This window comes from Macaca fascicularis, chromosome 8 (assembly GCF_037993035.2).
Source record: "Macaca fascicularis isolate 582-1 chromosome 8, T2T-MFA8v1.1".
NCBI lineage: Eukaryota > Metazoa > Chordata > Mammalia > Primates > Cercopithecidae > Macaca > Macaca fascicularis.
The window spans coordinates 33,982,992-33,999,567 of NC_088382.1; positions in this window are offsets into that span (position 1 = coordinate 33,982,992).

Sequence of the window (16,576 nt, forward strand, 5' to 3'; positions counted from 1 at the left end):
CTAAAAATACAAAAAATTAGCTGAGTGTGGTGGCGGGCGCCTGTAGTCCCAGCTACTCGGGAGGCTGAGGCAGGAGAATAGCATGAACCTGGGAGGTAGAGCTTGCAGTGAGCTGAGATCATGCCACTGTACTCCAGCCTGGGTGACAGAGCAAGACTCCGTCTCAAAAAAAAAAAAAAAAAAAAAAATTAGCTGAGAGTGGTGTTGTGCACCTGTAATCCCAGCTACTCAGGACGCTGAGGCAGGAGAATAGCTTAAACCCAGGAGGCGGAGGTTGCATCGAGCCTAGATCGCACCACTGTACTCCAGCGTGGCGACAAATCGAGACTCCATCTGAAAAAAAAAAAATCTGCTTATCTGGCTCTCTTGGGCATTCCCTTTATCCCCTTCTGTAGAATTTGTCACACTGTATTATAGCTGTGTTTTGTTTTCTCAAATAGGCACTTTCTCAAAGGCAAGGACTGTGTTTTTTTGCCCTCAGAAGTACCTACTGTATGTTAGATACTTAATACTTCTTTGAAAATAAATAGTAAGTTGTCTCAACCTTAAATTTGGGGTGGGAGGGCAGGTTGGTTCTAGAATACCTCACATTGAAAAAAATGAGGCCAGGCGCAGTGGCTCATGCCTATAATCCTGGCACTTTGGGAGGGCAAGATGGGCAGATTGCTTGAGCCCAGGAGTTCAAGACCAGCCTGGGCAACATGGTGAAGCCCTGTCTCTACAAAAAATACAAAATACAAAAATTAGCCAGGCATGGTGGCACGTGCCTGTAGTCCCACCTACTAGGGAGGCTGAGGTGGGAGGATCACTTGAGTCTCAAAAAAAAAAAAAGTGGTAGCACATCACTTCTGAGATTAGGTTATAATAGACCATGGCTGTCCTGGTGGTCTCTCTTGGGTCCCTCGCTCTGGGGGGAGGGGAAGAAGTCCTGTTGTGAGTGACCCCATGGAGAGGCCCACACAGCAAGGAACTGAAGCTTCCTGCCCACAGCAGTGAGAGAAAGCTTAGAGGTGGCCCTCAGGTCCCAGCCAAGTCTTCAGAGCTGGTCACTCTGGCCAACAGCTTGAGTACAACTGCATGCAAGCCTCAAGCCGGAACCACCGGACTAGGATGCTCCCAGATTCTGAGATCTCAGGATTTGTGAGGCAGCTAAGTTTTGAGTTCATTTGTAATGTATGGAGCAATATATAACACAGATTTGTGTATCTGTTAGCAAGGTGCTACCATAACAAAACCCTTCAATGCAGGAGTGCCTTTGGAATCAGGCAGTGGACTTTGAGGAGAGTGCTGCTGAAAGCCCACAGTGCTTTGAAACTGGATAAATGCCTCACAGTTGGAGGCAGGCATGGTGGTGCATACCTGTAGTCCCCACTACTCAGGAGGGCTAACACAGGAGGATTGCTTGGGTCCAGGAATTTGAGGACAGACTGGGCAACATAGCAACACCCCTATCTCTAAAAAATATTTTTTTTGTTTAGGCATGGTGACTCATGCCTGTAATCCCAGCACTTTGGGAGGCCAAGGCAGACAAATCACCTGAGGCCAGGAGTTTGAGACCAGTCTGGCCAACATGGCAAAACCCCATCTCTACTAAAAATACAAAAATTAGCTGGGTGTGGTGGCAGTTTCCTGTAGTCCCAGCTACTTGGGAAGCTGAGGCAAGAGAATTGCTTGAACCTGGGAGTATTCCTGGGCACTGGAGAAAGGGAAGTCCTGGTTAGAGGCAGTAAGTTCAGCAACGCTATCACCTGCAGTTGTGTGGAAAGTGGAAAATACAGCTAAGGAGTGAGTGATCTAGCTAAGTCTGTTTCCAACTAGAGTGAAAATGCCATTGGTTTCTTCCTGCCGCTTGTAATAAAATAAGACAGGAATGAAATAAGCTAAAGAAAGAACTGTTGAAAAAGAAACAACTGTTGAAAAAGAAACCAGTGCTCACTGGTTTAGAAGATTCACAGCTTCTCCAGGTGGCAAATGATTACACTAACATTTAAAAGTGGCTTCAGAGCAAAGATTAAATTCAGAACACTCAAGAAAATATGGTTTAAAGATTAAAGTGAGGGTATAACTATAAAATCCTTTGTTAAAACCGGAGAAAAGACGAAGGTGGGCCAGGCACGGTGGCTCACGCCTGTAATCCTGACACTTTGTGAGGCTGAAGTGGGAGGATCGCTTGAGTGCAGGAGTTCGAGACCAGCATGGGCAGAATGGTAAGACCCCATTTCTGCAGAAAATTATTAGCCTGGCACAATGGCATGTGCCTGTAGTCCCAGCTGCTTGGGAAGCTAAGGTGGGAGTTTTGCTGGAGCTCAGAGATTGAGGCTGCAGTAAGCGAAGACCATGCCACCGCACTCCAGCCTGGGCAACAGAACCAGACCTTGTCTGTAAAATAAAAAAGAAAAATCAAAAGGTGATGCCTCAATATGATTCACAGGAGACAAAGTTTAAAAAAATAATTACATCAGCAGTAACTTGGTCAACTTGAACTGAAAGAGACAAAGTAAAAAACAAAACAAAACAAAACAAAAACACAAAAAAAAAACACCGGCCGTGAGATTTCCAAGATTCTACAGGCAGGAAACAAGGTGAGAAAAATGCTTTGCTGTAAATCCACACCCCCTTTCATGTAAAAGCCTGACTCCTAAGATGAAATTAAGTCTCCCAGGGCAGAGTCAACAGTCTGGAAAGTCATTTCCTGGCAGGAGTAGCACTGGGTTTCAGTGCTCGCCCAGCTGGATTTCAGAACTGCCTATGGACCAGCAGTGTGTGTGCCTTTCATTTGCAGCCTTTCTGAACAGGAGCGTCTGGGCATCATGTAACTGTCCCGCCACTGCATGCTGGGTGTTGGGAGTGTGATAACATATCTAGTTCTCAGCCTTGCAGATCAGGAAGAACTGTCTTAGAGCTGTACCTGAGAACAGCCTAGGGTCATCATCTGCCCCTGCACCTAACACAGATAAGATCAACTCTGAGCTGATGCTGTGAGCTGATGGGACTGTCTTGTTCCTTGGAAGGGGTGAATGTACTTACATATGGGAGGACTGTGGATTTACAGGGGCTAGAGAGCAGAGTGGGAGCCAGCCTCCAAAACAGACCCCAGCCATCTCTCTCTCCTGATATTCAGACCTTATGCCGTCATCCCTTCCCGCAGTGTGCCAAGATAAATATTTGAGATAAATCTTTAAGACCAATAGAATTGGCTAGGCACGGTGGCTCACGCCTGTAATTCCAGCACTTTGGGAGGCCAAGGTGAGTGGATCAAGAGGTCAAGAGATCAAGACCATTCTGGCCAACATGGTGAAACCCCATCTCTACTAAAAATACAAAAGTTAGCTAGGCATGGCGGCGCACGCCTGTAGTCTCAGCTACTTGGGAGGCTGAGGCAGGAGAACCAAGGAGTCAGAGGTTGCAGTGAGCCAAGATCGCACCGCTGCACTCCAGCCTGGTGACAGAGCAAGGCTCTGTCACAAAAACAAACAACAACAGAATTAACCAGAAGTCATGGTATGTCTCTTCCTAGGTGAGATGATCAAGGACTGCACTTCTTTTGGTTCTCTATTCCTGTCTTTGGTCTAATCACTTGCTCTGGCTGAAACCATGTTAGTGCACTGGGGAGGACCACATGCCAAGGAACTGAAGCCTCATTGCCAGTAGCTCCACGAGCTAGCTGGGAGTGAACGCTGCAGCCCCAGTTGTATCTTTAGAGACTGCAACCTCATGACAGACCTTGAACCAGAACCATTCAGCTGAGCTGCTCCTGGAGCCCAGACTCACAGAAACTACAGGAGATAATGAATGATGTTTCGTAATTGCCCAGTGGCTTTCTCCCACCCTCTGCACAAACAAAAATCAAATCACTGAGGCCACGGCATTGCAGCAAAGAGAGTGTAACTGATATGAGGCCAACCACGCAAAAGAGGGAGTTAGTACTCGAGTCAGTCTCCCTGAAGGCTCGTAGGTTAGAGTTTTTCAAGGATAGTTTGGTGGGCAGAGGGCTAGGAAACAGGGAATGTTGATTGGTTGGGGATGGAATCATAGGGGTGTGGAAAACGGTCCTGGGGGCTGAGTCCCCCTCTGGGTAGGGCCACAGGACCTGTTGAGTCACAAGTTGCAAGCCCAGGTGTGGTCAGTCAGTTGCCCGAATGCAAAAGTCTGCAAAAACGTCCCAGAAGACCAATCTTAGGTTCTACAATAGTGATGTTACTTACAGGGGCAACTGTGGAGGTTGCAAATCTTGTGACCTCAGAATAATGGCTGGTTATCATTTAATAACTCCATATTATCAGAATTCAGGCCGCTTTCATAATCCTAACCTTGTGGCCTGTTCATTAGTTTTACGAAGGCTGTTTAGTTTTGGGAAGGGCTAGCATCATCCTTGCTTATATAAACTAAACTCCTCCCAAGATTAACTTGGCCTATGCCAGGAATGACCAAGGACAGCTTGGAGGTTACAAGCAAGATGAAGTCAACTATGTCAGATTTCTCTTACTGTCTTAATTTTGCAAAGGCAGTTTCTCTTTAAGCTGTTACGTTTTGGGAAAATGTGTTATGTGGCGATAGATAACTATTATAGGAAGTATTCAGGGCATTTTCCCCAACAATATGAAAAGGCCCTTAGGAATGGAATGACATTTACTTGAGATGGAGTCTCACTCTGTCACCAGGCTAGAGTGCAGTGGCAGGATCTCAGCTCACTGCAACCTCCGCTTCCTGGGTTCAAGCAATTCTCCTGTCTTAGCCTCCCAAGTAGCTGGGATTACAGGCACTGGCCACCACACCCAGCTAATTTTTGTATTTTTAGTAGAGATGGGGTTTCACCATATTGGTCAGGCTGGTCTTGAACTCCTCACCTCAGGTGATCCACTTGCCTTAGCCTCCTAAAGCGCTGGAATTACAGCCACCATGCCCGGCCAAGTTCTTTAGTGGTGGTTTCTGAGATTTTGGTGTACCTACCACCTGAGCAGTGTACACTGTACCCAATGTGTAGTCTTTTGTGTCTCACCCCCCTGCCACCCTTTCCCTGGAGACCCCAAAATCCATTGTATCATTTGTACGATGGGCTCTATTTTCCATTGTCCCTCTATATCCATTTTCAAGGATTTTGAGTACAGAAAATGATTATCACTAAAAAATTGGTCTTTTATACAGCAAAAATTTCAGTAAATAATTCATGACTTTTGTGGAATAATGGTTCTCCTCTGCCCCTCCTCCCCAGTTCCTAACATAAAAATCATTAAAGCCATTTCTTGACATGGTAATGCAGATACTTTTCTTCAACAGAAAGGACAAACATCAGTTGCATGTATAACTAAAGGGCTAAAAATAGAGATGCTTGTTTCCTTAGTTAGAAAAGAAGCATTCTTCCTCTGCATTTAGGGAAAGGAACTACTGATCTTTAGGTTCTTGGTTAATTATACTTTTTTTTTGTACTGTAGCCCTCTTGCAATGAGACGGAAAAATTAGAAACATATGATTAAAACCAGGCAAGATGGCTCACACCTGTGATCCCAACACTTTGGGAGGCTGAGGCAGTAGGATCGCTTGAGCCCAGAAGATTGGGACCAGTCTGGGCTACTGTATTAGTCCATTTTCACACTGCTATAAAGATACTACCCAAGGCTGGGTAATTTACAAAAAGGTTTCATTGACTCACAGTTCCGCAGGGCTGGGGAGGCCTCAGGAAACTTACAATCATGGCGGAAGGGGCAGCAAACATGTCCTTCTTCACAGGTGGCAGGAGAGAGAAAAGTGAGGAGGGAAGGGGAAAGAGCCTCTTATAGAGCCATCAGATCTTGTAAGAATTCACTATCATGAGAACAGCATCGGGAAACTGCCCCCATAATCCAATCACCTACCTTCCTCCACATGTGGGGATTACAGTCCCTCCCTCCACACACAGGGATTACAATTCAAGATGAGATTTGGGTGGGGACACAGAGCCAAACAATATCAGCAACATAGTGAGACCCCATCTCTACAATTTTTTTTTTTTTTTAAATTAGCCAGGCGTAGTTGCCTGCACCTGTGGTCCCAGCTACTCTGGAGACTGAGGTAGGAGGATCACTGGAGTCCAACAAGTTGAGGTTGTAGTGAGCCGTGATCTCACCTCTCTGCTCCAGCCTGGGTGACAGAGTGAGATCCTGTCTCAGTAATAATCATCACCGTCTGGGGCAGCACGTGCAGATACAGATGAGTAAATATTAACGCTAAGGGATTGCCTGGGCATGGTAGCTAACATCTGTAGTCCCAACACTTTGGGAGGCCCAGGTGGGTGGATCACCTGAGGTCAGGAGTTCGAGACCAGCCTGGCCAACATGGTGAAACCACATCTCTACTAAAAATACAAAAATTAGCAGGGCATGGTGGCGGGCACCTGTAATCCCAGGTACTTGGGAGGCTGAGGCAGGAGAATCGGTTGAAATTGGGAGGTGGAGGTTGCAGTGAGACGAGATCGTGCCATTGCATTCCAGCCTGGGAGACAAAAGTTAAGACTCCATCTCAAAAAATCGAAGGGACAGGTACATGAGTATATTTTATACTTTTCTCTCTACTTCTGTGTAATATTTAATGATTAAATGTTGAAAAATATCAGCAGGCTGAAGATTAGAAGGAGGCTGACTTGTAAATTTGTCGAGTGCTCTATGAGAAAGCTCTGACTTTAAAAAACTTTAGTTTTTGTTATTTTTTTGAGACAGTGCCTGTCACCTGGGCTGAAGTGCAGTGGCACAATCACAGCTCACTGCAGCTTCAACCTCCCCAGGCTCAAGCCATCCTCCCACCTCAGCCTCCTGAGTAGCTGAGACTTTTACCTGATGGGAGTTGTCAAGGTTCTCGGCGTGCTGAACAAAGAATTGAACAAAACGCACAAAGTAACGAAAGAACGAAGCAAGGGAAGGCAAAGCAATAGAAGAACAGACTAGGGAACACAGACCTTTTGAAGACAATTCAGAGTGAGAGTGAGCTCGAACAAGCGGCTCAAGAGCCTCCTTAATTAAGATTTTTATCAAGTCTGAGGAACCCGGCAACACCCCTCGGTGCCCTAGAGAGGCCTCCGATTGGCAGCACCCCATGAAGGATTGGCCTGCAACCCAGCAGACACTGAACTGGAGACAGCCACAGTCAATCAGAGGCTGAAGCGGCTTGTTATCATGGGAGGGAGGATGTGGCCTATATGCTGCACCTGCCGCTCTCCTGTTTCTAGGAGCTGGCTGCACCTGCTGTTCATTTGCTTATCAGAACTGGCTGCACCTGCCGAACCGCCGTTATCCTAATTCTCTATTCTCCTGCCACAGGACCACAGGTGTGTGCCATCACGCCTGGCTATTTATTTATTTATTTTTATTTTTATTTTTTGGAGTCTCACCCTGTTGCCCAGGCTGGAGTGCAATGGCACGATCTCAGCTCACTGCACCCTCTGCCTCCCGGGTTCAAGTGATTCTCCTGCCTCAGCCTCCACAACATAAGTTGATTTCTCTCATGTAAAAGCTTACAGGAGCTCGGTGGTGACTCACACCTGTAATCCCCACACTTTGGGAGGCCGAGGCGGGCAGATCACCTGAGGTCGGGAGTTTGAGACCAGGCTGGTTAACATGGGGAAACCCCATCTCTACTAAAAAAAACACAAACACAAACAGTCAGGCATGGTGGCTGGCACCTGTAATCCCAGCTACTTGGGAGGCTGAGACACCAGAATCGCTTGAATTCGGGAGGTGGAGGTTGCAGTGAGCTGACGTTGCACCACTGCACTCCAGCCTGGGTGACAGAGTGAGACTCCATCTCAAAACAAAAAACCAAACAAAAAGTTTATAGGGACATTATCTCAGTTCATGGCTTTCATCTTCACTGTCACCTGGTATTCAAAACTGGATGATAGGATTCCAGCTATCCTGTCCACACTCCAAGAATCAGAGAAGAGGAGGCCTCTTTAGAGAGCTTGGGGAGCTTCCACTCACATCTTATTGCCAAGCTTAGTCCTGTGGCCAGCGGTCATCTTTGAAGGGGGCATATTGCTGTTCCTTGCAAAACAGGCCTTGTACCTTGATCTTAGTTTGTACCTTGATCTTAGTTAACTGGCCTCAGTTCAGACCTTGTTTCCAACACGACAAAACCCAACGGCCCAGGAGAGGTGGAGGAGGCTGAGACCAGGAGGGGAAGGGCCTTGGGACCGTGCTCCCGATGATGTTACCAGCAACCCCAGCGCCCCCTCGAGGTGTGGCCCTCGGGAGCAACCCCACAATGGTGCAGGCTGCACCACCCAGGACCCTCCACTGCTGCTGATCTGCCTCCCATGCCTGGCTAATTTTTATTTTACTTATTTTTCATTTTTTATCTTTAGCTTTTTTTTAAATTACAAAACCTCAGAGTACCAATGCCCAACTATTTTAAAATATTTTTGTAGAGATAGGGTCTCATTGTGTTGCCCAGGCTCACTGGAGCCTCGACCTCCTGGGCTAAATTGATCCTCCTGCTTCAGCCTCCTGAGTATCTGAGGACTGACCACAGGTGCGTGCTACCATGCCCAGCTAATTATTTTTTATTTTTGTAGAGATCGGGTCTCACTATGTTGCCCAGGCTGGTCTCCAACTCCTGTACTCAGGTGATCCTCCTGCCTCGGCCTCCCAAAGTGCCGAGATAACAGGCGTGGGCCACCACCCTACATGGTCTTAGAGAATTTCCCCTCATTTTATTACTCTTCATCTCTGTATTTCACTTTGTAAACTCTCTTCCTCACTATCATGGATTGATATGGGAGCTCTGCTCATTTGAGCTTAATTATACAGTAGCTATTATCACAAGACAATAATAAAGTCATTCTAGGTTGTTCTATTGTGACAGTGACACTAAGGGGTGTTTTGTTGTGGAGATAAAAGAAAATAAAGTGACCTTTTTCTGAAGGAAAGATTTAAATTAAAACGTGTGAAATCTCCCTTTAAAGGGAGGGAACAGGCTTTAGTCAGGTAATTGCTCTGCTAGCTGAAATTGACATTCTAAAAATAACAAGCTCTAAATCACAGGGCTTATTTAGACTTCCACTTAGGACACAGATATCTGTAAAGAATGCTGCTCTCACCCTAGCAACAAGAAACAGCTGGATCTAGCTGGGTGCATGGTGCATGCCTGTGGTCCCAGCTACTTGGGAGGTTGAGGTCGGGGGATCACTTGAGCCTAGGAGTTCAAGACTAGCCTCAGCAATATACTGAGACCTTGTCTCAAGAAAAAAAGGAGAAGAAAAAGAAACAGCTGGATGATACACAAAATCATAACATTTTTGAGCCCACAGTGAGCTGAGGCTGCAAAGCAATTATGTAAACTGAATTCCAAAAAGAGATAACCCTCTCCAAGGAGAGACGGGACACAGAAACTGTCTTCCCTTTGGCAAAACATGGGAGAAAAGGCAGCTGCTATACAAGCTAAGATTTTGATGTTTGTAAAGGTCACGCGTGGGCTACTGCATCAGTTTGGAACCAGACGGGCTATTTAATTTGTGGGCCTTAGTGCAAAATGAAAATGTGGGAACCCTTACTCAAAAGTGAAGAAGTTCAAGATGGCAACAGCAATGTAGTAAACCTAAACCTGAAGCCTTCTAAGTGCAGGCCCCTGCACAGGTCCCATGCCATGAAGCCAGTCCTGGCTGGGGGCTTCAGACACAAACAGAGTGCCCATTCTCTAGAAAGTTCTTCCTCATCACCCTTCAGTAGGTATTCAGGAGGAGTGAGACAGGGCAGGAGACCAGAGAAAGCCAATCTTAGAGCAAACAAGGAGGTGACTGGCGGCTGTAGGGGAACAAGCACAAAACTCCACTGGCTTCCGCAGACCCTTCTCTCCTACCAAGCCAAGGTCTTAACCTGCTGGGGAAAGTACAGCAAGTACTATGGCCTGCCAGGCACTGGCAGATCTATTGTCTCTGGAAAAGGAACAGAGGCAGACAAAACAAAACAAAACCAAAACAAAACGCATCTGCTTCTCCCAGGACTCAGGCAAAGATTATCGCTGCCGGCAGAAAGTCGAGGCAAAAATTCTCTACCTTGGAGGGAAGAGTGGATACAGATATCAAACAGATGTCTACTCTTGTTAGGAATGGGGCCGAAAACTCCCAGCCTACACCAACCACGACACAAGGAGAAGTCTGGCGGCCACAGGTAGAAGGAGCAAGAATGCTCAGAAAACCTCACCTTGAAAACCAAAGACACAGGCTGGGTGCGGTGGCTCATGCCTGTAATCCCAGCACTTCCGGGAGGTTGAGGCAGGCGGATCACCTAAGTTCAGGAGTTCGTGACCAGCCTGGCCAACATGGTGAAACCCTGTCTCTACTAAAAACACAAAAATTATCTAGGCATGGTGGTGTGTGCCTGTCATCCCAGCTACTCAGGAGGCTGAGGCAGGAGAATCCCTTGAACCCAGGAGGCAGAGGTTGCAGCAAGCCAAGATTGCGCCACTGCACTCCAGACTGGGCGACAGAGCAAGACTCCGTCTCAAAAGATTAAAAAACCCAAAAAACCAAAGAAACCAAAGCACAAACAGCCAGCTCAAGATTGAGGCTGAATTGGGACAACAGAGAACCTCACCTGCTCCTGCCATGAGCCCAGCACTGAGTGATACACAGCAGCAGTCTCCAGCTGGGGAGGGGGTGAGAGCATGGAGACGGACCTCCCTCGGATGCAGGCATGCAAGGATTGCTGAATGGGGAGCAGGAGCGCCCGAGAAAAACCCAGCACCTAAGCACAAGGTGACAGCAGTCAAACTTAAATTAGTGGAATTGCAGACTAAGGGGCTGTGATTCCATGGGTAATGATAGAATTCGATACCTAGTAAAATAATCTTTAAAAACATTTCTTTTTTTTTTTTTTTTTTTTTTTTTTTGAGACGGAGTCTCGCTCTGTCGCCCAGGCTGGAGTGCAGTGGCCGGATCTCAGCTCATTGCAAGCTCCGCCTCCCGGGTTCACGCCATTCTCCTGCCTCAGCCTCCCGAGTAGCTGGGACTACAGGCGCCCGCCACCACGCCCGGCTATTTTTTTTGTATTTTTTTTTAGTAGAGACGGGGTTTCACCGTGTTAGCCAGGATGGTCTCGATCTCCTGACCTCGTGATCCGCCCGCCTCGGCCTCCCAAAGTGCTGGGATTACAGGCTTGAGCCACCGCGCCCGGCCTCTTTTTTTTTTTTTTGAGACAAGAGTTTCCCAGGCTGGGGTGCGGTGGTGTGATCTCAGTCCACTGCAACCTCCGCCTCCTGGGTTCAACTGATTCTTGTGCCTCAGCCTCCCAGTAGCTGGGATTACAGGCGCAGGCCAAAATGCCCAGCTAATTTTTATATTTTTAAATTAGAGACAGGTTTTCACCATGTTGGCCTGGCTGGTCTTGAACTCCTGGCATCAAGTGATCTGCCTGCCTCTGCCTCCCAAGATGTTTGGATTACAGGTATGAGCCACTGTGCTCAGCCTATACCTAGTAAAATGATCTTTCCCAAATGAACATGAAAGAAATACTTTTAAAGACATACAAAAGCTGAAAAAACTCATCACTATCAAACTTGCACTACAAAAAATGTTAAAGTCTTAAGGCAGAAGAAAAATTATACCAGATGGAAATACAAAACTATACAAAGCAATGAAGAACACTAGAAATAACACAGATTTATAAGAGTAAATAAACATTTTTCTTATTACTAAATCCCTTTAAGTGATATTTTAGTGATGATAATGTAATAGAAATATTGCATGGGGCTTATAAAACCAAAATTTATGACACTAGCACAAAGTTAGGAATGTATATTACAAGGTTCTAATACTCTATGTGAAGTGGTGTAATGCCACTTGATGGTAGACGGAATGAAGTTAAAGATGTATACCACAAATCCTAAAGCAGCCACTATAGGAACAAAACAAAAAGGTACAGCTAATAAGCCACACAAAAGAGATACATAGAATAAAAAATATTCAGTTAATACAAAAGATTCAGAAAAAGAGGAAATAAATGGGACAAATAGAAAATGAATAGCAAGATGACAGACTTAAACCTAACAATATCAATAATTGTATTAAATATAAATAGTCTAAATATCCCCAAATGAAAAGTAGAAAGTATTAGCCGGATGTGGTGGCTCACGCCTGTAATCCCAGCACTTTGGGAGGCGGGCAGATCACTTGAGGTCAGGTGTTCAAGACCAGCCTGGCCAACATGGCAAAATCCCGTCTCTACAAAAAACAAAACAAAACAGAAAAACAAAAATTAGTTGGGCTTGGTGGTGCACAACTGTAATCCCAGCTATGTGGGAGGCTGAGGCATAAGAGTCACTTGAGCCTGGGAAGCGGAGGTTGGTTGCAGTGAGCCGAGATCGCCCCCACTGCACTCCAGCCTGGGTGGCAGAGCAAGACTGTCTCAAAAACAAAAACAACAACAAAAAAGTAGAGAATATTAGATTAGAATTAAAACAACAACAACAAAAACTGCTGCCTATAAGAAACAGTGGTAAGGAATAAGTACCTCCAAAAACCCCTACCACTAACATGAAATACTAGTTGTCCTAATCAAAGCAATATGAAACATACAAAAAGTCATAGAGATTAGAAAAGAAGAAAAAAGCTTTGTATTCACAGACTATGTGACTTTGTAATTTTAAAAAATCCAAAGTAATTTTGCTGATAAATACAGGTTGAGTATCCCTAATCCAAAACTCTGAAATCCAAAACCTTTTGAGCAGGTACACTTGATGCTCAAAGGAAATGCGCATCGGAGCGTTTCAGATTTGTGGAATAGGGATGTTCAATCAGGTATCTATCTGCAAATATTCCAAAATCAGAACAAATTCTAAACCTGAAACACTTCTGGTCCCATGCATTTTGAATAAGGGATACTCAACTTATATAAGAACTAAGTGCATTTAGGATAGCTACTGGATAGAAAAAATATTTTGGCCAGGTGCGGTGGCTCAGGCCTGTAATCCCAGCACTTTGGGAGGTGGAGGTGGGTGGATAACCTTAGGTCAGGAATTAGAGACCAGCTTGACCAAGATGGTGAAACCCCATCTCTACTAAAAATACAAAAAACTAGCTGGGCGTGTGGTGGGTGCCTGTAATCCTGGCTATTCCAGAGGAGAATCGCTTGAACCTGGGAAGTGGAGGTTGCAGTGAGCAGAGATTGTGCCACTGCACTCCAGCATGGGCTACAGTGAGACTCTGTCTCAAAAAAAAAAAAAAAAAAAGGAGGTTGCAGTGAGCAGAGATCACGCCATTGCACTCCAGCCTGGGTGACAGAGTGAGGCTCCATCTCAAAACAAACAAACAAAGTATTTTAAAAGATCACTTTTATTTCAATTTATCATAATTAAACAATCAGAAAATAGAAAGGTATTACCCATGACAGCATTTTAAAATCAAATGTTATGATTAGATGGAAAGACATTTATACCAAATATTATAATACATCGTTGAGAGAAATTGAGCATTTGATCAAAGAGGTATTTTATACCATCTCCATGGACTAGAAGGCTCAATAATGTAAAATAACCTGTTCTTCCTAAACTGATAGAGGTTCAATACAATATAATACCCAAATCCCAGCAGAATTTCTTTTATCCGTGTGTGTAAATATAACAAGCCGATTCTAAATTGTGTGTTTTTTTTTTTTTTGGAGACAGACTCTCGTTCTGTCGCCCAGGCTGGAGTGCAATGGCGTGATCTTGGCTCACTGCAACCTCTGCCTCCCACATTCAAGCTATTCTCCTGCCTCAGCCTCCCAAGTAGCTGGGATTACAGGCGTGCACCACTACGTCCAGCTAATTTTTGTATTTTTGGTAGAGACGGGGTTTCACCATGTTGGCCGGGCTGGTCTCGAACTCCTGTCTTCAGGTGATCCACCTGCCTCGGAGTACAGTGGCGTGATCTCCGCTCATTGCAACCTCTGCCTCCTGGGTTCAAGCGTTTCTCCTGCCTCAGCCTCCTGAGTAGCTGGGATTACAGGCATGTTCCACCACACCTGGCTAATTTTTGTCTTTTTAGTATAGATGGGGTTTCGCCATGTTGACCAGGCTGGTCTCGAACTTCTGAACTCAAGTGGTTTACCCATCGGTCTCCCAAAGTGCTGGAATTACAAGCATGAGCCACCGCATTTGTTTATCCATTAATCTGTTGATGGAATTTGGCTCGTTCCCACCTTTTTTGGCTATGGAATGCTGCTATAAACTTTGGTACCTAGTGTATTCTTTGTAAGATGTAAATGTGTGATTCAACTTATTTCATCTTAATAGTGACAGATTTAGACTATATTTGAGTCAGTTTGATACATATTCTAGTAAATTACTTCTGTAACTTCTTGTTTTCAAACGTACTGGCAAATGCTATTCATAGTATCCTCAGTTTTTTTGTTTTTGAGACAGGGTCTCACTCTCACCTCGGCTGGAGTGCAGTGGCAAGATCATGACTCTCCACAGCAGCCTTGCCCTCCACAGGTTTAGGTGATTCTCCCCTTAACCTCCCGAGTAGCTGGGACTACAAGTGTGTGCCACCACACCTGGCTAATTTTTTGGTATTTTTTGAGATGAGGTTTTGCCATGTTGCCCCAGGTTGGCCTTGAACTTTGGGGCTCAAGTCATCCTCTTGCCTCAGCCTCCCAAAGCGCTGGGATTACAGACATGACCCACTGTGCCCAGCCTGTCCTCAATTTTTGATTTTTGTTACATTTTGCAAAATCATGCTTTTATTTGTGCCTTCTGTATGTTTGTTTTTTTTTGCAATTTTTGTTTTGTCTTTTCAAGGAACAGTTTGTGGTTTTGTCCTTTCAATTTTTGCTCTTAATGTGTTAACTTTTTACATAACAAACACCTAGCTCATTACTTTTCAGCTTTTGTTCTGTTACAAGCATTTAGTTATAAATTTCCCTCTAAAGACTGCTCTGGTGGTATTGCACAAGTCTTTTTTTGAGCATCTTGCTCTGTTGCCCAGGCTGGAGTGCATTGGCATGATCATAGCTCACCGTAGCCTCAAATCCCTAGTGCTGGGACCACAGGCATGTGCCACCACACCCAACTAACTTTATAATTATTTTTGAAATGGGGTCTCACTATGCGCCCATGCTGGCCTCAAACTCCTGGGGTCAAGTGATCCTCTTGCCTTGGCCTCCCGAAGCGCTGGCATTACGGGCATGAGCCAGCATGCCCAACCCATCTCTTTTATTTTTTTGCGACGGTGTCTCTCTGTCGCCCAGGCTGGAGTGCAGTGGCACGATCTCAGCTCACTGCAAGCTCCACCTCCTGGGTTCATGCCATTCTCCTGCCTCAGCCTCCCGAGTAGGTGGGACTATAGGCGCCCACCACCACGCCCGGCTAATTATTTGTACTTTTAGTAGAGACAGGGTTTCACCGTGTTAGCCAGGATGGTCTCAATCTCCTGACCTCGTGATCTGCCCGCCTCGGCCTCCCAAAGTGTTGGGATTACAGGCGTGAGCCACCGCGCCCGGCCAAGCCTGTCTCTTTGTTTTTAAAGACAGCTTCACTGAGGTATATTTTACAAATCATAAAATTTTCCCATTTCAAGGGCACAATTTAAAGATTCTCGGTAAATTTACCAAATTGAGCAACCATGACAATACTTTAATAACTAAAAATTGGAAAGAGCCTAAATGTTTCAAATGGACACATTAGCTGATGAATGCATAGACAGAAATGTGTTATATTCACACCATGGCAAGCTGCTTAGGAATGAAAGAATGAACCGTTAAATACGACATGGAGGAACTTCAGGACATGCTAGTGAAAAACCTGCACAAAAACTATTTATGTGATTCCACTGATATGAGCTGGCCAGAAGTAAATCTGTAGACAGAAGCAGGTTAGTGGTTGCCTGGGGCTGGTTGGTGGCAACGGAAATTAACACAGGTCAAGAGAGAGACTGAAATCATGAAAATATTCTAAAACTGATTTATTGTCAAGGCTGCAGTGAGTTGTGATTGGGCCACTGCACTCCAGCCTGGGCAACCCAAAGTGAGACCCTGTCTCAAAAAAAAAAAAAAAAAAAAATGTGTGTGTGTGTGTGTGTATATATATATACCCCATATATTTTAGTTTTTGAAAGTTTCTTCCCAGTTATATTCTAGTTTTAGTATATAATCCATAATTGTACTTAAAAATGTAACATTAATATAAATTACTTAATAAATTTTTTAGAATGGCTTTTTTTATGGTCTAAAAGTTATCAGCTATTTGAATTTCTTCCAAAGAATATTACAATCCTGTACAAAGAATATTACAATCAAATTTCCTCAACACAACTGTTTATTTCAAGTTGAGAGATTTATTAAAAAAAAATAGAGATGGAGTCTATGTTGCCCAGTATAAGGATCACTCAATCTCCTGAGCTCAAGCAATCCTCTTATCTCAGCCTTCCAAAGCAATGGGGTTACAGGCATAAGCCACCATGCCCAGACTATTTTTTATTTTTTAGAGATCTTGCTATGTTGCCCAGGCTGCCCTCAAACTCCTGGGTTCAAGCTATCCTCCCACCTCAGCCTCCTGAGTAGCTGGGACTATAGCCACGTCCCACTGCCCTGCTTTGAAAGATTTTATGTTGTTTCAAGATAGCGGGCCAGGT